The sequence below is a fragment of the Setaria viridis genome, chromosome 6, assembly GCF_005286985.2.
Source record: "Setaria viridis chromosome 6, Setaria_viridis_v4.0, whole genome shotgun sequence".
Classification (NCBI taxonomy): domain Eukaryota; kingdom Viridiplantae; phylum Streptophyta; class Magnoliopsida; order Poales; family Poaceae; genus Setaria; species Setaria viridis.
This window is the reverse complement of record NC_048268.2, coordinates 9,853,711-9,875,492: the sequence shown is the minus strand read 5'-3', so window position 1 is coordinate 9,875,492 and position 21,782 is coordinate 9,853,711. Positions and strand designations below refer to the sequence as shown.

Here is a 21,782-nt window from a genome sequence, read left to right as displayed (position 1 = left end):
ATAGAGCTGGGCAGCCCCATGGTGAAGTGCTAGGTCGGACGAAACCCTTATCCAACAATTCTTGGAGTTGTGTTTTTAATTCTGCTAGCTCTTTAGGTGGCATCCGATATGGTCTTCTAGAGATAGGAGCGGTGCCTGGTTCTAACTCAATAGTGAATTCTACCGCTCTATCAGGCGGTAGCCCAGGTAAATCCTCTGGAAATACATCTATAAACTCATTAACCACAGGAATAGATTCTAGAGTCACTGCTCTAGTCTTTTTGACCATCTGGTCCAAACAAGGATGAGCGGGTAATTGGAGCTCGAAAGAATGGCCTTGATCATCTTTCATGCTAACGACCCGAGTAACCATATTGATTTGAACTTTATGTTCTTTCATCCAATTTACTCCCAAAATAAGATCTATTCCTTGATCTTCCAGAATTAAAGGATAAGCTCCCACCTTATTTCCTTCTAGGTTTAAAATCACATTGCGAGCTACTTGATTCGTATTCTGCATGACCCCAGTAGCTTGAATAGCATACTTGACATTTAATGTATGAACCTCTAGTTGATGTTGTGTAACAAACCTTCTACTTATAAAGGTATGCGATGCGCCTGAATCAAATAAAACCATAGCAGGATAATTGTTAACAAGATACATACCTGCTAGGATAGGCTCTCCTTCTGAAATTTCTTCTACAGTCATATAGTGAGCTTGTCCCATCTTGGTGTTGACGAACTTGCGACGGACAAACTTTTGTCCAGTGCCTTGGCCCGAGGTTTGAGCCTTTAAGTTTGCGTTTCCCCCAACTTTGGGAAAACGACAGTCTCGGGCGAAATGTCCTGGCTTCCCACAGTTGAAACAAACCTGTGGAGTTCCTGAAGGAGTAGGGTTACGAAACCCGAGAGGTGGTGCAGTTCCAGGATGAGGGGCAGCACTGGGAGCTCTAGCATTCCAAGACTGGAAAGGCCGTTGTTGGAATGAAGGGCGATACATGGGTCGGGGAGGACCTCTATATACCATCCTCATTCTCTGGGGAGCATTCCCAAAGTTTCCAGAAGGGACATTCTTTCTTTTCAATGCTTCTTCTTTCTTCAAAGTTTCATCCAAAATTTTCATCTTTTCTTCCGCGGTAATGGCTGTACTCACCGTGGAGCTGTAATCGACGAAAGTGCAGGTAGATAACTTTTCCTGCATTCTTGCGTTAAGTCCTCGGAGATAACAATCTCTCTTTCTGGATTCAGTGTTGACATGTTCTGGCGCATATTGGGCTAAGTGGTCGAACTCACTGGTATATGCCAGAATACTGCGAGTTCCTTGTTGCAGTCCTAAGAACTGTTCCAGTTTCATTCTCATGACACCTTCCGGCACGAACTGCGTCCGAAAGGCTTCCTTAAAATCTTCCCACGTGACTTCCCTCCCTACTGGCTGCCTGGCCAGATGGCTGGTCCACCAAGTTGCTGCGGGACCTTGAAGCTGAAGCCCTGCAAATTCGGCCTTCTGAGTGGCAGTACATTGGGGGATTACTCGAAATTTTTGTTCCATGGCTTGAAGCCACTCATTAGCTTCCAATGGATGCTCGGCCTTCAAGAATACTGGGGGACGGGTTTCCAGAAATTGGGTGTAGGACACACCCTGCTCCTGATCTCACCTACGTCCACCGTTGCTAGTGTTCTGTACTATCATCTGGAGTAATCGGGCTTGTTCTGCCCCAGAGTTCATCAGACTGGCTATGGCGTCAGCCAGCATGGGTGCTCTGGGTAAATTTTCTTCCTGACCTCCGGAACCCGAAGCTCGGGGTTCTCTGGGATCCGTCATGCTGCCAAGAGTAAACAGGATATTAATATCTAAGGTGCATTTTATCAACAACTTCCTGCGCACTATCATGTCACACATCACAGCATGCTCACACACAAACCATACTTATATACATACTTATTTATATTACATGCCCAGGAGTTAATTTTTACAAAACCCCTTCGTGCCACTTGTCGAACACACATATTTACAAAAATATATTACAACATTTCTTAAACAAGGTTCACTTTCAACCATCGTAGGGGAAAATGCCTAGTTCCTCGGCATTTAATCCCAGTCGAGCCATGGCTTCCTGGAGGATGTCTTGGTCCACGGTCATCAATGTTTGTCCTGGGGGAGCAACAAGTGGGGCTTGATTGACAGAATTTTCACTCCCGGACTCCGACCCGAAGTCGCTCCAAGTGCGGGAAGTATCAGAGGTGCTAATTCCAGAGTTTCCTTCCATTTCTTCCGGATCCTCTTCTTCTTCTCCGCCTTCTGGTTCTTCTTCTCCCCATTGCTGCATGGGTCCATAGCCCTGAGGATCTAGTCCATCAGCATTGGCATTGGCCCAAGCGAACTGTTGATTTCCCGCAGGGACTTCACCCTGGTCGTCCTCCATATCCACGTCAAACCCCTCCAGATTCTCATGAGCATATAGATCTATTTCAGGATCTGCTGGTGGCACCGGATCTTCTTCCACTTCAATCACAGGTACTAGTTGATCCGCTTCCTCCGAGTTCGGTGGTTGAGGCTCTTCTGGTGGTGGAGGTGGTGGGACATTGACAATATTTTGTGCAGGTGCCTGAGCCTGCATTTCTTCCAGGGCTAGATGAAGTGACAGAATCTCGTCTAGCTGTTGGAACCTTTCCGCCTCCAGCCTATGGACATTGGATTCAGCTTCTTCCCTTGCTCTATCCGCCATGCTCCTGCTGGCTTCGATGAACCCTTGCATTACCCTAAGTTTTTCTTCATAATCTTCAATCCTTCTGGATTGCTCTCGCATTGCCTTTTCCATCTCATGCTCTCTTGCCATTGCTACCTTCTTGTACATCTCCTTGTCATATCGGGCACCCATCACTTCCATCTTAGCATCTTCGTTCTTCTGCCTCTGATTATAATATTCTCTGATGCAGGCTTGATGCAAGTTGTACATTGCTGTCATATAGTCAGAAGCAGCAGCAACCAAAACATCGTGCTCTACTCGGGAAGTGTTCTTCAAGGCTTTAATCCTCCTCTTCCATACCCCGTCATCCTGATGTTTGATTGGATAGAATCGAGCGGAGCTCGACCCTACCTCCACCTTGTGGTTCTCACATAATTCAGTAAGAGCAGTCATGGCCGCCCTTTCTATGGTGTCGTTGAATTCAAAACCCGACTCCATCACCTCCTCCAAATGCCAATTAGGACGGGTGTCATCATCCGGGATATGCACGTACACAGTGCAATATTGTTTGTGGCCGGTATCTTCTTTTCTCCAATAGTACTCCGGGGGATTATGAAAACCCGACTCTTGTAACGTCTTCCAAAGCAACTGCACGAATCCTGGTTTATCCAAGTAGCGACCGCGGGTCCACCCATCCTTATCAGTGTAGCCTTCTTCAAACATCCTATAAAAGTAACGGGGTCAGGTCTAACGGCACTCACCAAACCCAAAAGTTTTAAAACATGCAATGCAAACATGATGCAACGATTCCTACGTACTTTCAAACTCATATACACACTCGTAGAAAAATTGGTGGCATCGTAATCTCTCCCTAAATAATAAACTACCGAATACTAGTGACACGCAGCAAACAGTTAGCATCTACAAAACAAACAACCAGTTAACACTACTGCCACCTGTGACTCCTGCTTTTATTATTTAAAATAGAGTCTCAGTGTTTAAAAGGTAATATCAGCTCTGATACCAGCTGTGGCGGGACCGCCCCACTTAAGCTGGTTTAAGTGCGCCTAATCGCCGTCGGAACGGCAATTATCCGAAACGCACCTAAAACAGCATAAGTCCGGTAGTCCGTCGAGTGTCCCTAGGACTCCTCGAAGGATCCACGGCGTGTCTCATAACCATACATCAGGATAATATCCGCGATGGGATAATATCAACAAACATTACAGTTTTACATACATATTTAAGAGGTATGAGTTATTACAGGACATAAGTTGAAACAAACTTAGTGATGCAGTGTTAGACAAGCTCTAAGATTTAAACATAAATAGTTCAGGAGAAGATGCGTAGGTAAACTTTTCTCTAGGGTATTGTAAGACTCAAGTCAATACCCTAGGGCTTCGGGGTCTCCTCCTCTGTAGCCTCCTGTGGAGCTTCTGAAAGATAGCCACAAGGGGAAAACCCTGAGTACGGGGTACTCAGCAAGTCTTACCCGACTAACCAATATAATAGTTTTCTTTGAGATGCATGCTAGCTTTTGGGTGTGCTTGGTTGACACCACTTTGCTGAAAAGCTTACTAAGAGTAATGCCTTAGTTTTATCTTTTATTTGGGTTAAGTTATTACCTACCCATTCTAAATGATAACAGAAGTAAAAACAATCATAGCTGTTAAATCATACATCAATTGATAACAGGAGAATACATATTGCATGAATTGATACTACGATGCTCAACAGTGATCAAGTGCATTCATAACCGAGAATTGCGGCGATCCGGATCTAATTACATCCTGCAGGAGAGTACCCTGATCACCAGCGTTATACGACTGTCCAGGTCGTATCTAACAACCTCTCGATTAGCAAATTCAATGATTAGGAATACGACTACCCGGACCCAGGGATGCACCCCCACATGGGACCCCACGTCTGGCCCGATCACCATGTGAGTTTCAGGCTACACCCCTGCCAATCTCCAGCACGTCAAGCGCGGGTACGAAGTGTTCCTGATCATAGAATTTACTAATCTACTGGGCTTTACTGGTCCCATACCCAGTAAGTGATCAGATGCTTATCACATGATCAAAGGTTAAGACAACGAATCGGGCCTTAACCAAATTAATCTAGCAGATAGAACTACATTTCTAGCTTCTGTTCGTTTTCACTTTCTAAGTTATCCTTTATAAGTAACATGTATGACTTAAGAGTTTTCCTTAAGGTTGGTAAACCAAGCATGTAAGCAAGTAAGCAATTCTAGACTTGGGTATTTTCTAAGGTTTGAACAAGTGGCAAAGATGTCCTTAAAACAAGGCATGATCATACACAAGAATAGGTTTCAAGCAACTCCTAAACTTAATGCATACATATAGCAAATAACCTATAACTAGTCACATGAAATAACGACTCCAAAATAGATAGGTATAAATGCACCGGGGCTTGCCTTGTTCACTAAAAAGATTAGTAGAAGCTGACGGATTGGCTTCACAGGGAACAAATTCAAACACTTCTTCGGACTCCGAGGGTCCTTCTGAGAATTCCTAATAATCTCCTTCCGGTGCTTCTGGATCTACGGCATAAATACATGCAGGGGGTTAGAATGCAAAATTTTTAAATAACAGACTATACAACTTTCCTTCATGATAAAGTTGCAAGCCAACAAGGACTATACGACTTATCATGATAAAGTTGCAAGCCAACACACAAAAATTTAAAAGATTAACTTACAATTTTTTTTTCTTATATAACCCTTCTTATAGCTTTTTCTTTTATTTTTAGAAAAAGTGGTAATTATTTCCTAACTTGAAAACCTAATTTCCTATGAGTTAAGAATTATTTGTGATTAATAAAGTGTTATTTATATTTTATACATTTTATAAATATTAAGTATTTATTTAATTACCTTAAAAGGAAGGCATTAAATAAATACCCAAAATTGTATTATTTTTCTAGGGTGTAAAAATTTTAATGCATAAAGGAAAATAAAACAAGCCTAACAAAATTAGTTTCACTAATTTTGGACACTCCTATAAATTTCTGTGATTAAAATGGTGTAAAACGGATTTAAACGAATTATTTACCTAAAGGAAATCTAATTTTTCCCGAAAATCACCCGGAAAACTTTTCTTACTCGGCCCTGCTCTACCCTCTCTCACGCTCACTGGGCCCCACGGCGCGGACCCCACCTTTTCCTATTCCTTTTACCCGCCGGCCCTAAATTCCTCTCCTGGGCCTACTGGGCCGATTCCTTCTTTAACTCGGTTCCAGCCCAACACCGGCCCAAGGGCCTTCCTCCTCCTTTCCTTTTTCTTCGCGAAACCGGCCGGCTCCCACTGGGCCTTCGGCCTTTTCTTTTTCCACTTATTCACGCGCGCGCCGCTGGGCCTTCAAGTCGCGGCCCAGCAACCGACCGCGCGCCCGGCCTGCCTGCTACTGCCTCGCCCGGCCGGCCTCCTTCCTCCTCTTTCTCCTTTGACGCGCGGGCCCGTAGTCGCCAGCACCTTCTCCTACCTCCCGCCAAAACTCGCCCGTGACAGGGGGCGGCGCGGCTCGCCGGCCGGCGCCCTCCCGGCGGTGGGACTAGGTCGCAACACCACCTCTACACCTATACGGCCCTGCGCGCGGCAACAGCTCCCCGGGAGATGGCCGGAGCCATCCCCTCCACGGCGATGGGCGGCGACTCCCTCGGCCGGCCGTGGCTTCTCACGACGACAGCCTAATCTACTCAAACATCTACCCCTACACCATCCAAGGACCCTAAGGACTCGATTACAACTACTCAAGAAGGAAGAGAGGCAGCGCAAGGTGGTTCTCACCGTGAGCGGGCGGCGCGACGGCGGCGGATAGAAGCGGCGGCGAGCACAGTTACTCCGGCATGGAGGTTGGACAACAACTGGCCCGGGGTGTAGCTAGGGTGTCTGTGGGGGAGTGGACGAGAGGAATCGACGGGAGGCGAGACGTGGCGGTGGGATTTTGCTCGGCGGCGGTGCTCGACAGAGGAGTGCTGGCGGCGGTAAAAAGGAAGACGGTGAAACGGCGGCGCGGGAGCAGTAAATATTCAAGCGTTTCACCCCCCGCATGGACGACACCGTGGCCTACCCGTAGGCTTACGTGGTGAGGATGTTGCCTAGCTAGACGCTCTGGCGGTCGACCGACGACGGCGGCGGCGACACGTCTAGTGCTCTGTCACCGCTCTTCAACGCCCGTGATCTTCAGAGTCGAAATATGGTCGATCTCCCATCCGACGGCGCATTGGTGTTTTAACCAAAATTGCGGATAAACTCGAGCTCTCCAACTTTTATTTTAACTCTACCCCGAGATAAACATCAAACCAACTGAATTTTGGAGATGTTGCTCGGGTTTATCTGAATATCGACTGAATCAAAATTCAGTTCGTCAGTTAAGACAGTGCCACTGATCTTACTTTGTGCTCGAGTTTAGTAATCCAATTCTCTTCCTTTAAGTCCAACTTCTTCCCAAACATGTTCTACAATGTCCCAATGTTCCATTTTGCTCATGAACAAGTATCCCTTTTGATCTACATTGCTCTGAATTCGAGTCCCAAGTTGATGCTTTGCTGCTGTTTCAGACTTAACCAAATTCAGAGTTTCAGTTAACTGTGATTTTGTGCTGACTTTGAGCTTGAGTTTGACTTCCCTCCCTTCACTGTTCCTGGCCAACAACACATGAATATTGTAGTCCAAGGTTCATACTTCAGTGTAGTGTAGTTGTTCTGGTGCATTTGTTTGAAAAATTCTCCAGAAATCAATTTTGAAAACAGACTCTGCTGCTGTTTTTCTGGACTGCTGTTTTCGGACGGTGAACAGTAAACATCCTTTTTCTTTTTCTTTTCACTGATTCCTTTGAGATAATTAGCACGGCTTCAATTCCAAATTTTTGATCCTTCAGTCCTAAACACTCTTACACTTGTATTCCACATGTTTGACAAATTTTTTCTGAATTTCAAATTTGAAATTCAAATTTTTGGCCAAATTTGACCCGAATTTGATTTTTGGCCCATTTCTTTTTTTTCTTTTCTTCTTGAATTTCTTTCTAATTTCTCAAAGTCACTTTAATGCCTTAAATGGCAGCTGTTACACAAAACCATCGAGACATATAAAGAATGGTTAAGATGTAAAGAGTATCTTCAAGACATTGGTAATTTCTATTCATTCATTCAGCAATCAAAGTTAATATTACTTGTGAACAAAAAATGTATAGACTGATGTGGATCCATTGTATGAGATGCAGTATCTTATTTAGATCAAGATGACAATGATGAAGTTAAAAACCTTCCTGATGACGCAGGTCTTGCAGCCATGCAATCACCACCATCAGATAGGCCAACTCATGCTTACCGTGACAAAAAAGTGATAAAAGGAGGACGTGGTGGGTTTGTCATCAACCATAAAGAGGATAAGGAGCAGCTCACAGAAACTTAAAATCAAATTTTCCACAACGCTGGGAGGTCCCGTAGGCCCTAACACTCGGTCCTTTGTGGATGAAATTCTAATGTTTACAAGGGAAAGGGCTCCTCTTATTGGAGTCAACAAATGGAAAGGCATACATGAAAATGTGAAAAATTATATAGCATCCAACATACTGGTACGTACGATGTTTAATTCTGTTGCATGATTGCTATAATAATCCTCAAATAACCAAATACTTCCCCATCTGAATGTGTTATCACATAAACAGAATAGGTGGGAGCTTGTAGACGTTGATGATGAAAAGGAAAAGATTTGGGCCATCGCGATGGCGCGATACAAAGGATGGAGATCATCACTCAGTGACACGTACAAGGCATATGACAGTTACGCAGCAAGAATGAAACACAAGCCAGAAGACCTTGACATTGCAGAATGGCACTACCTTATCTTGTATTTTGGATCTACAGATTTCAAGGTCTCTTAGCATTTCCTTTTCATCATTCCATATATCCCATGTATTTATTACTAGTTCGATCAATGCACTACTGATGTACTTTTTTGCTTACACCCTGTACAGAAAGCTAGCAACCAAAACTCCAAGAACCGTAAAGAAGCAAAGACGAACTATGTCATGGGGTCTAGATCATTTTCCAACATGAGCCATGAGCAGGTACTGCTTAGACTTGCTGTACGGTACGATCTTTTTGCAGACATGTCAAGCTAATGTGCTTCATTCATGCCATCTTTAGAGAGACCCGGATACGGGAGAAGAACCAAGTGATTTAAATCTTTGGTTGAGTACTCATATGAAGAATGGGCAATGGTCAGATGAAGCATCTAAGGCTGTGTATGTAAGTAATCTACATAGTTCACTGTTAACAACATTATTCTTATTATTTTTAATGTCCAATACCGACACCAATGCTGCTGTTTAAATTAGGACAATCCATGCCTAAGGTTTTCCGAGAGAGATCGCAATGATGATACAAATCCCATCTCCACTACAGAGGAAAACAATGTTTTCCAAATATGCTACAAGCAAAGTACAGGATGCAAAACCCACAGAACACATGGTCATGGTTACTTGTCTAAAACTCCATCATGCAGTGAATTGCTGAAAGCTCAAATCCAAGAGCAAGCCCATGCTACAAAAGCGGCCAACCAGAAAAATAATGCGCTCCAACAAAAGGTTGACAAGTTAGAAGAACAACTTGCAAATGAAAAGGCTGAAAGGGAAAGGATATTGGAAGAAAAATTGCTACTGATTCAAGAAGAGGAAAATAACAAAAGGCAAGCACTTAGGGAAGATATCATGAAAGAGATGTTATCAAAGTTTGCTGAACAGAGAGAAACCCCATTACTACAGGTAAAGACAATTTGGATATTTATTACACAAATTAGCATATTGGAAAGTGTTTTGTCCCTAAATTACTTCCACCTGTTTTTCCTATGCAGACTGACCCAGGGAGCATCATCTGAAGTGATGCTACGCCAACAGTTGAGAAAAATGCTAGCAAACATAGAACTAGCACAGTGTCTCGAGGTCTTTTTCAAAATAGCAAAAGCAACAATGTTGCAGGAGCATATATTAGTACACGGCAACTACTGAATGCTGCTACAAAACGTGTGACACAAGAAGCCAACATGTATGCAGAAGTAAACCTGATTTATAATATATGTTTAAGTGCATCAGTAAACTTAGAGCAGTCTCTTGTGTGCGAATAATATGCTCTGTGCCAGGCCACGTGTCCACAAGCACAAGACAAATTACCAAGATCATGTTTGTTTAGTACATACTACTGCACTATGAGACCCTTTAGCTGATGCACTGCATTCTTTTTTTTTTTGGATAGGAACATTCTTCTTCAATGGATCACATGGGCACAGAGTCGTGACATGGTTCACTCAAGGAAAATCAATGTATTGCATGATTCTTGTAGCCTACATTACAAGGATTTAGTATTGTTGATATACCAACACTAGTTATGAACTATTTTCGATTTGGAATATGTATTTGGCACTTTGACTTTATGAATGTCGAGATGCCTTGGTTTTATATTCATGATGATGCAATTCATTTTTTGGTGAAACCATTTTGTTGCGAAAAACATCTTCCAGTTGCGAAAAGAAATACATCCACCTGTTGCAAAAACAAATAATGCAGCAACCCCAATTTGTTGCAACATCTTTTATTGCATCTATATACTTTCAATTGCACAACAACTTATTGCCACGGAAGATAAAAGTTGCAAAAATACATAATAACCTTCACCGCTAATTCGTTGCAACATATCGTCTTGCTTCTAAATATTGTCCGTTGCAAAATGAGTTATTACCACCACATATGTTTCTATGGCAATATAGTTTATTTCGACAAAACCAATTGTGTTGCCATATGATCTGTCACAACGTAATATTTTCCATTGCAAACCAAATTATCGCCACCAAACATGTTTCTGTGGCAATATAAGTTATTGCTACGAAAGCAGTTGTGTTGCCATAGAAACAGTCCCCACGTAATAGTTTCCGTTGCAAAACTAATTATTGCCACCAAAATGGTTCCGTTGCAATATAGTGTATTTCCACGAAAGAAATTTAGTTGCCATAGGATATGTCACAACGTCAAATTTCCATGGCAATATATTCTCTTACCACCATGTAAATCGTTGCGAAAAAGCATAATACCACAGAGTTTGTACGTTGCAACTACGTACTATAGCAATGATTGCTTGCTTTGCAATACATGATAATGCAACGAAATCCTCCATTGCCATACTCTATAATGCAACAAAAATGTGCGTGGCAATTACCATAAGTTGCAACGGCCGACAAAAAACGTTGCAAAGAGCTATTGCCATGCCAGTACTTGCCACGCCTGCCAACCAACCAGTTGCCATTGCAATTGCTAGATATTGCATCGATTTTGGGCATATTGCAATGTTTTTACGCTGTTGCATTAGACCAAAAATCTAGTAGTGTGCCCCCTTGTGACATTGTTGATTGGCCTGCCCTGCTGTCTTGGGGTATTGTTTTACCAAGGCTTCGGCTGTTCCCAATGGTTCTGCATTTGTCTGTGCCTCTTTCGAGCGACGAGGTTATCAATTCTTCGCTTTCATCCCCTGTCTAACTTGCAGTATTCTTGCATCACTTTGAATAGCTCTTGAACTGTGTCTGGCCGTTGCCTCTCCAAAAGATCCTAGTAGGGTCCTACGTTCAAGCCTCCTATTGTTGCATCAATTATACTATCTTCTGACACCCTCGGAGCTCTAGTTGTCATTCTGACAACTCTGTGCATGTACTCATGTAGTGTTTCCTTCTCTCCCTGAACACATGCATGGACAAAGTCATTTGAATTGAGGTCCTCCATTTGCATTCCCTTGAAACTGGACAAGAGCCTGTTTCGAAGCTGAAACCAATAAGATATCTGCCTCTTTGATATGTTTGTGTACCAATATTGTGCGGGCCCCTTCAAAGCCATAACAAAGGCCTTTGCTTTGTGTGGGCCTTTGCTTCAAATCCATTAGACTCAATGACTGCTTCGTATTTCATCAAAAACTCCTTCGGATCAGAGTCACCGTCGTATTGCGGAAGAGTCATCGCGTTGAACCTCGGAGGCCATGGTGTTTCCTCCAACTCGAGGGACAATGGAGTGGTCAAAGCATTCACGATCCTGTTTTGTGCCCATAAGCTCACCCTCGCCTGATGAAGTGGTTGTTGTACTTCTTGAGCACGATTGCCTTGCTGGAGCTCGTTCAGTCTACTTTGCATCTCCTATATGAACTGCCACAATTATGCTTCGGACGACGGTTCTAAAGGCTCTTCTTCATAATGTATTGCTTCGGTGAGCTGTTTCTTTCTATTTGCAATTTGATTCTAGAGTATTCTGTATCTTTGTTGTGCTTGCTGTAACTCTTCTTCTTCGGCCTCGTTGGATGCAGCTAGCGCCTTGCCCTTCAACTGCCTTGTGCACCCCTGAGAGGTTGGCAAGTGAGCCGTCGCTGCTATCTGTGTACTTGCTGCTGCTTTGGCTACCGTGGCCTCGATTCTCCTGACTGCCACAATGTCCTCAGCCACGCCTCCCAAACTCTCTAGGCCTACTTCTAGTTTGTCGTCCGCTGTGTGCTCAACCTCAGTTCCTGTTCTGACTCTTCTCTGGCATCCAGGTGAGTGACGATGGCTCCTTCGTCTGCAGGTCTTGTTGGTACCTTATTCTTTGATGGAGCCATGTGGCCGTGAAGCTACCACGAGGTGGGTGCCAAAATTGTTTGTTGAAAATGGTACCGAAGTGAACTCTATCACAATAGACTAAGAGTTCTTCCTCCGAAGGTGTAAGGCCCCCTTCGTAGGGAGAAGTGCATCAAGTGTCCATCCATTCTTCTTCTAATGTACCAATGCAAAGATCACCAAAACAATAAATGAAATTGTTGGCGCTAGAAATCACTAATCGAATTCCCAGCGTAGGACACACGACCCGGGAGAATCTGCTTAGCTCCTGTTCGGGTCATCGCCCTGGTGCGGTTCGCGCGGCGTGCCAGCCAATCTGACCTGTGATTGGCAAGGAAATAAACATGTCAGTTTCCAGGGGTTGCGATCGGCTAAGATTCCGATCTTGAGAAAGCTTATCAGCGAATCGGCCGATTTGCAGTAATAAGGAAATCGGCTATGGTGCAACCGTTTACCAGGCAACGTTTATGAAGAAAAGTACTAGAGTAATCTAAACAACGCTACAATAGCAACACTAGGAACATATCTAATCGGCTATGCATGAAATAGGTAGATTAAACAACAAAGTACAAGAAAAGCCGAAAGCATCGATTCCTAGCTAGATAACTGGTGATAAAACTAGAACAACAGGTAAAACCTAGAATTCTAGTAAGTATCGATAACTGATGAATAAATCTAAATGAAACGATAGCGATGCGCCCAAAGTTAAAGCTTAGAAATTAGTCGATAAACGGAACTTACAAGATCGGCCGGAGGTCAAGTTGATGCAGCCCCGCCAACAAAAGGGCAGCTGGTCCATCTACCAATACCCAAGCTCTGGCCGAAGCACTGTCAATAGGGACTTCTGTGCCTCTTGGAAAACACTTACTGGGAGCAGTCTACCACATGCTTCACCAAATCGGCATCAAGCTATCCCAAGGGGAGCCGATTGGAAACCCAGGTGGGCCCTGGTGGTTCATTAACTTATGGCTGAACTTGTATATGAGCGAGATCTCTCAGCAGCGAGTGGAAAATATGACTTTCCCCAGCATCGAATCAGAAGAGAACCTTACTGTCCAACGCCGGTGTATGTCTTTCGGCGAAGCGGCATCGGCCTTCTCTGGTTGCTCATACTCTGCGACCAAGGTGGCCGAATACTTCTTGTGTTTTTATAATGGCTTCAATGAAGATGCAACTGTCTGGTTCCCTTATCGGAGACCCGATCTTTGAACTCCCTTCTTGCTTCAACTCAACCACCGGCCGATTTGACGAACATCTTACAGACGAGTTAATTAAACCGGGGATCTTACCGGCCAACTTCTTCTCAGGAAAAGATGCCCCTACATATGAATTCTACAACCCCTCTGTTGCTGCACGGCAATTTGGCATGGGTCAACTGCTGATTCAGGCATACTTCATCGGCCGAGCAAAATTCAGAGATGAGCTCACCAAGGGTCTTGACTATAGTCGGCTGCGAGATCAGATACCAGACTCCAGTACCATAGACTTGAATGACTGGATAGTAGCCCCCTTTGCTGTCCAACAATTCAAGTTATGGTGGGCCGAATGGAAACAGTACCTGTTCTTCGCCTCTGCATTGACATACTGCAATCTCTTGGATCCAACCAACATTGATCCGAACGCCGAGGTATTTTTCCCCTAGCCGACCTTCATTCCTTTATTAATGCATTTAAATATGTACACTAACATCTTGCTATTCTTTCAGTCTGAAAACCGCGTTCCCCCAACACATAGTCAGAGTGGCCGGCCGATAGAGGATCATCACCCATACACCATCTTCCCCCTTATCAGCTATGATGCCCCTTCCGTGGATGTGATTGCCGGCCGATCGAAGCAGGCGCGGAAGAAGGTTACCAAGAAGACCAGTCGCCGAGTACGAACTCGTATAGAACCGGCCGACCCCCCTATGATCACATCGGCAGAAACTTTGGCCACACCACCCCTTCCACCTGCTGGAGAAATGGATATTGAAGTCATCACGCAAGCTAGGGCGGCCGCTGCATCATTACTGGTGGAGGCTATGCAGGTAAACTTGTTGTCTCATCCTACCAATTGCTATCCTCATACTAACTCATCTTATTTTAGACTGCACAAATTACTCCTGTGGATTCGCAACAATTGGCAGCAACCCAATCGGTCATCTTTCAGGAAGCCGGCCCGAGCAAAGCACCAATCATGGTGGAATCTTCTACTCATGACGAACCAATGGAACCAGCCCCTAAATCGAGGATAACAACCTCCCGAACGCAACTTGAAGAAATTCGTTTTAAGGAGGTAAGAGACTTCTCCCCCTTATTTGGCCGATTTGCTATCATCATCGGCTGAGTTGTTCTTCTTCTTGACCTACTATTTTACAGGAGCAGGACACCCCCAACAACAGCCACTTCTCGTTTGCGGTCGCACTCTCCGATGACGAGGAAGTCGTCTCTTGCCAGGTCACCTTGACCTCCGTTCCTGATGATGTCCGTGCCAAACTCGCAAGCATCCGATCCCTTCTTCAAGAGGACATCAGCCGATTAGTAGAAGACGCCTTGCCAATTTGGCAACTCTTTGGTGACGTCAGTGGGCAAGTACCAGAAGAAGCGGAAGAGGCCTTGGCGCCGGCCGCGTATATCGAGTCAATGAGGATTCCGGTCTTTAAAGCCCTGCGCCATATGGCCGAGCGTGCCAAGTTGACCAAGACCCGTGAGGAAGAGGACACGTACAAGCGCCAAGCTCAAGAAGTGCATCAACGGATTCACTTTCTGGAGGACTCTCGCCCGGGGATCGTCGGCACGATAGATCGCCTTAAACACTGAAGGGCAGAGCTTGCCAAGGAGATAGAGCAGGTGACCAAGGCAATAGACGCCGAAGAGAAGAGGCTTCAAGAACTCCCTTCCGTCATCGCCGATCTGAAATGGGAGAGGCAGCACCTGGCTCACGAAGCCCTCAAACTCCACCGCAATATGTCAGAAGTCCCCGGATCGGCAGAAGATGACCAACGCGTCCTGGACTCTGCCGATCAGATCCGGCGCCGAGCGATTACAATTATTAACGCCCTTCTGGGTGACCTGTAAAAGTAATGGCAGTGTTTTGTACGAACATTTAATGCTCCCTTTGACCGTCCTTCGCGGCACCCCCTTTATTTATTACCTTTTTCATTTCCGATGGGATGCGTCCTACCAAACATCCACGCCTTCCTTTCTTATAAACGCCGGCCTAGGTCCCCTTTCCGAGAGTACTGTCACACCCTGAAATTTTCGAATTTCAGGATGTGATTAAAAAGAGTAATTGAACAACGATTTTCTCATAATTTTAAAATTTTCCAAACATTTATTTTCTTTACAGGAAATTTAGTATAGGAAAAATAATTGTTGCTTTTCTAAATTAAATAATGTTGTTCTATGTCTGTGCATTCATGTCGTTGCATCTTGGTGTTTCTTGAGTGCAAAAGTTTGAAAAATGCGTTTAGACGTTGCCCAGACCCTTGTGAGGATTTTCCATCTTTTTCCGGAAATTATTCTCCTTTTCCTAGAGCTAAATCTAATTTTCAGAAGGTTCTAAAATCCTTTTCACGAGCTCCAAGTATTTTATTTGGATTCCTTGCATCCCAATCCATCTCTGAGATTTATCTCAGATTTTTCGGAATTTTCTAGGTATTTTTCTCGCTTTAGAAAATGAGTCCGGCTATTTCTGGAATTGTTTTCGCGCAGATAAATAAATTCAGAAATTCCGAAAATAAAAAGTCAACTCGAAAATATCTTTTTCCGAGTCCGGCCTATATATACATCACCGCGTTCGTCTCGACGCGAGGATTACAGATCTACAAACCTTTTCACGAGTTGCCTCTCCTAACTCCGTAGATCTGAAGTCAAAGTTCGGTCTTCGTCAAACTCCGGCGAGCTTTTCCGGCGAAACCGTGGACTTCCGGCGAAAACCGACACCACCATGGAGTTCCTCTCTTCGAGCTCTACGCCGTGGTGTGGTGGATTGCATGAATCTGATGTCGGCTCCGTCGTCTTCCCCAACTCCGGCGAGCTTTTCCGCCGCCATTGTTCATCTCTTGCCGAAGGTGAGCACACCATCTTGTTCGCCTCGTCGATATCGTTCCATTTTGCCGTTCATGCGCGAGATCGGGCTTCGTTTCCAGCTTTTCCCATCTTTCTCTCTCCTGTTTCTTTTTCTGTTTCTGTAAACAACCGAGCAGTACGTAACCATGGCTGCCGCCTGGTTCGCCCCTGCTCGCCCGCCGTGCGCTGCAGCTGCCCGCCGCCGCCGCCGCGTCTTGCGCGCCTAGCGCCGCCGCGCCCCTGGCCTGGCCCGGCCCCGGCCGCCGTCGCCGGCCAGTGCCGCCGGGAAGCCCGGGAGGGCCGGTGGTTGAAGATGAGATGGCGATTTTGCTTTTAGGCCCTTGAGGAAAACTCAAATTTTCAGCTTATTTCTTGTGTCTTGGCAACTTCACAGAAAACCCCTCGATCTTTCCGGTCCCATTCAATTTAAACCGAGCCTCACAATCTTTTGGATCTAACCCTGTTATTTCTTTTATTTGCGAGCACTATTCCTGGTGTCTTGCAAATTTTCCTTGCTAACCCTCCAAGTCTACGGTTAATTACGTTTAGACCCCTGCAACGTTGTTTAACCCATAGATTCTACGTTTTAATTCCGTTTTTGTCCGTTCAAGTTGCGTTAGATTCATAATGATGTAAATTACACGTTAGTGGTAATGTTTTCCTTCACACATGTTTTTGAAAATAAAATTTATATTAAAATTGATTAATGCCTGACAAACGAGTTCTTCTCTAAATAAAATCTATTTAGTGTTAAACATCGTTTTTCATAATAATTGTTAATTTGATTAATGCCTACTTCATACCCTCTTCTAAATAAAAGCCAATTAGGTTATATATCGGTTTTTCATAAACTAAAGTTAATTTGGTTAATACCTATCTAAATAATTCTTCCAATTAAAAGCCACTTAGAGTTATACCTCGGCGTTTCATAAATTAAATTCAATTTGATTAATGTCTATTCAATTTGTTTTCTAAATAAAATCTGTATAGGTTATATCTCGAGTTTTCATAATTAAATATTAATTTGGCTAACATAAATATGAATGTGTTTTTAATTTAATCTACTTAGTTGAACTCGAGATGTAAAGCTATACGCTTAGATGTCTACATGTATCTTATTTTTGAAATTAAATGTTTAATTTGCATAAATTGTACTCAAATATTTATAAATAAAATTGGAGTAAGCTTTACACCGTCTTTTCTCATGAAAATATAAATATGACTTGATTAATTCTAACTAAGGATATTTCTCTGAAATATCTTTACATTGCTTTTCTCAACTAAAATAAATAAAGCTTGTAGCTCTTATTTTTCTTTTATAACTCAAAACTCTCGATAGCTTTATCTTTTCCACCATAGTTCCGTTTTAAGCGTTCCTTACGTTCGCGTGACCTTAGATCGAGCCTTGTCGTTAGTACGCTCTTTTAAAGCCTGTCTTTTATTTTGGCGTACTGCTCTTAGTTGTACTTGTTTGTTGCTTGCATGTTTGTGCCGATGTTTGCTTCGAGTAGAAGGATCACTGTTCGAAAGCTTTGAAGATTAAGAGTTTCAAGAGAGCAAGAGCCGAAGAGCAGTAAGAAGTAACTTGTCGCTGGAGAAAGGCAAGTGTGTCCTTGTGCTTTTGTCCTAATAACTTTGTTTAATCACTATTGCATATGCTTGCATTAAATTTGATGGGTCTTATTAAGGTTTGCCTAGTTTTTGTGATTATTCCTTGCCAACCTGGGTTTACTTTTCTGTTGGGTAGCTATGCTTAGCTGCTATACTTGGGTTACGGTGGTTCTAATGAACAAAGATGATGAACTTATTTTATTTATGCTACACCTTTTGTTAATACAAGATTACAATATTTAATTGGAACATGGAGAACCACCCAGGAAAACAGTGCTACCACAAGACTAAATGGCTCTGGTCTTGGCTGATTAATTAGAAACCTTAGTCTGGGGTGACCTTACTCGTGATGAGGCAAGAGGGGGGACTGAGTCGTTGCATTTTACCTGGGATGGGTGGTGCACGCCAGACACCGAAACCTTAGCGGGTTACCACTGACTAATGAATCTTTGTAAAGGCCTCGTAGCGTCCCTATGCAATCACACCTCGGAAGTGTGGTATTGTGCCTGATCAGCACAAGCGTGGTTGGGTCTAAAGTTCTTTTGAGCTTTTACGCGACTTGTGGGTAAAGATGTACGACCTCTGCAGAGTGTAAAACTGATCGATCAGCCGTGCTCACGGTTAAGAGCAGCCTGGACCCTCACATGATTAATATACTTGAAGATGGATTTAAATTGTAGTTTATGCTATGGTTATGGTTGTGCCATATGCTTATGGCTTATATTTATGTTTATATTAATTGTGGGTTGGTATATACTTATACCTTAGTAATCAGGTGCTAATAAAATTTGACCAACTAAAAATGCTTAATGCAGTCAACCAGTCAGCCTTTCCTTGTTTAACCCTTGCATTCATATTCTCCTCACACTTGCTGAGTACGACAAGTGCTCACCCTTGCTATAAAAACGTTGCTCAGAAGAAGAAGCTGCTATGAAGTTGTTGTGAAGATGGTGCTGAGTCCTAGGCGTACGCAACCCCCAGTCGATTGCCTGTGAAGTTTGGAGCCTCCGTTTCCATAATTAAGCTGTATATCTCTGATGGTTTCGTAAGTCTTTATTTGTATCTTTTTACGTGATACTGTTGCTGTTATTCACTTATGATGTCACTATATGTATGAAACTTGATCCTGGCATACATATAGGTAGCATTCGGTTTTGCCTTTAAAACCGGGTGTGACAGAAGTGGTATCAGAGCCGTATCGACTGTAGGACGTAAGCCTAGATAGCAATGGTCATTTTCTAAGGTTTGTTTTACTATATAAACAATTCCTGCCTTATCCTTGACCTTTCTGAAAAATATTCTCACTCCTTGATCATTTTCTTTTCTCAAATCCTCCTTGATAACTTGAGCTCTTTTCATTTGCACTTCTTGTCTTGGAAATGTTAGACCTTCAATCCTTGTCTATTTATTTCCTCTCTCCTTGATCACTGCTTGATCTTGATCATGCATCTCCTTCTTGATGAATGATCTTACCTGTTTGATGCAATACACCTCCTTGATTTCTTAGTGATATTGCTACTCTCTCATCCCCTGTTCATTTATCTCCTTAATGTTTTCCTTACATACTTATCCTTGTAAACCTATCTCTTCCTTAACTTTATTTTCAGTATATCCATCTTCCCCATTGTACCTCTCGTTGCTTTTGAAATAAATGGTACCTTGGAATCTTTTCCTTGACTTTTGATTCCAAAATGTCTCGTTTTATTCAAAAATATCCAGATGATCCATGCCACATGTCTTAAAGCCTGTGCAAGACATCTGAAGAATGGAGTTACCAGTTCACCACTAGAATTCAAACCTGAGCAACTGAAACGTGCACCAAACAGTTGGAGTCAATGCTGGGCAAGCTGAAGGATGCCTACACAAAGCATGTTGAAGCCTTACCAAACAACACCTTCTTAGGAAGTACCCCCTTGCAGCCTTACTAACAACGTTTAGCGTCGTTCCCTAATTGTGTGTTGACTGGTGAAATTTTGTGCTTGCATTATGATGCTTGTTTTGATGAAATTGTCCGATTTGTTTCTTTGTAATGATTGTTGGTGTATTGTGGGTCTTCTATCTACAATGACATCAGTTGCCTAGCTGGGTTCTTCTTTTGAATCTCCCATATCCTTGTCATCCATTCCCTTCTACCCGAGCCAATGAAGGACATCAGAAAAGAGGGAATTAAAGTCAACACCAACACCAACAAGCAGAAGTTAACATCACCACCACTGTCTCGTTAGAAGCAAATTGAAGAATAGAAGGCTTTACTCTGATCTCCGTCTTACTCTAATGATGATTACAAGAACCAAAGAAGATGAAGAAAGCAGGGAGATTCTACTCGCGACAAGTAAAGATGAAAGACTATCCACTCTGCCATAAGGAACTTGTTGTCTCCCACCTCTTTGTTTTTTTTTCTCTCTTAGAACCTGCTTGTGCCTCCCACATCCTTGCTATCTTTCATTCTATCTCCCAATTCTGATGGACATCAAGAAAGAAAGTGAAGGCAACAACAATGCCAACAAGCGGAGGCTATCGCCACCATCACCGTCGAAATAGAAGCAAGCCGAAGAAAAGAAGGCCCTAGCCTAGTTTTCTTGCCACCTTGTTGCTTTCCATCCTTCCTTCTACCATTACTCAGATGACGACCCATGAAAAGACGATGATATCATGAAGTGCTCTACCTTGTTCTACAATTTTATCCATTTCCTATTTTCTTCTGATCCTATCTTTATCACCCAACCGAATGGCGAGTCCCAATGAAAATCATGAAGATAGAGCCAATGAAGGAGATCTTAACATTCCACCTGTAGTCGCATCATTCGAACGCAAGATGTTAGAGTATATGGAACCACAAACTCAGGTTTTACAAGCAATGTCTCAAACCATGGTCAATATCCATCAGTATATCACAGAGCAAGCCTCACTCCCTCGGAACCACAACCCTATCACCAGTGATGACCATCACGTTTCGTTTGCTCCACCACCGTTCGACAACGAGAAGCTATTAACCATGTAGGATCAAGTCTTACAAGGAAGTATACAGACTGACACATCATCCCCTCATAACATGGAAATGACCAAGGTTAGAATTTCTACTGGACCACTAAAGAGGCAAGTTGCTGAAGCATGGAACCGTCAAAGGAACAAGCCAAGCCATATAGCGCCAGAGCTAGAAATGGAGAGGCAATATGAGGATGTTAAGATTCCGGGAACGTGCTAGTGTTGTGAACACCATGGTCTTCCATGTCTCCAGGAAGAAGATAGCTTAATGACAATTGAAGCCAGACAACATTATTATTTGGACATCAATAAGAAGAGGAAGTTGTATGCCCAAGGGCTAGACCAAGAGGAAGTCACTCAAGATGAAGATAGTACTCACACTATTAACCTTGAGGGTTGGAGTATCTCTTTCAAAGAATTTCAGCCCTGGAGGAGTAGGCGAGCCAAGAAGCCAACTAGTAAAGCAAGTCAAGAGAAGATGAAGTTACCACAACCATTGGCAGATAACAATACTCAGCCTAGTTTCCACCAACCACAGCCTAAAGTTGTTCACCATCCACATGGTAACCCCATCAATAAGGATCCTGATGCACTAGTTATTCCACCGAGAGTTACTAGAGAGCAGAAAGAAAACCAAGATGGATGTGTAAAAGTATTGTGCTTCAGATGCGATGAAGAAGGCCATTATGCCAATAACTGTCCAATAAAGCATAAGTTGACCAAGTCCGCTGGAGCCAAATTGTATTGCCTCTAGTGTGGAGAAAATAGACATCTCGATTAGTCGGTATGCAAAAGAGAAGGATGATCAACCCCAGGACCAAGGA

At 43.4% G+C, this 21,782-nt stretch overlaps 1 long non-coding RNA gene and 1 pseudogene across 1 annotated transcript; both read left to right on the top strand.

Moving 5' to 3' along the window:
* Positions 1-21,782, top strand: part of LOC117860113 (uncharacterized) — a 106,978-nt pseudogene that overhangs the window by 55,786 nt on the left and 29,410 nt on the right.
* On the top strand, positions 16,092-19,041 carry LOC140223062 (uncharacterized). Its single transcript, XR_011898483.1, has 2 exons — positions 16,092-16,364; positions 17,874-19,041. It is a non-coding gene; the product is annotated as an uncharacterized lncRNA (long non-coding RNA).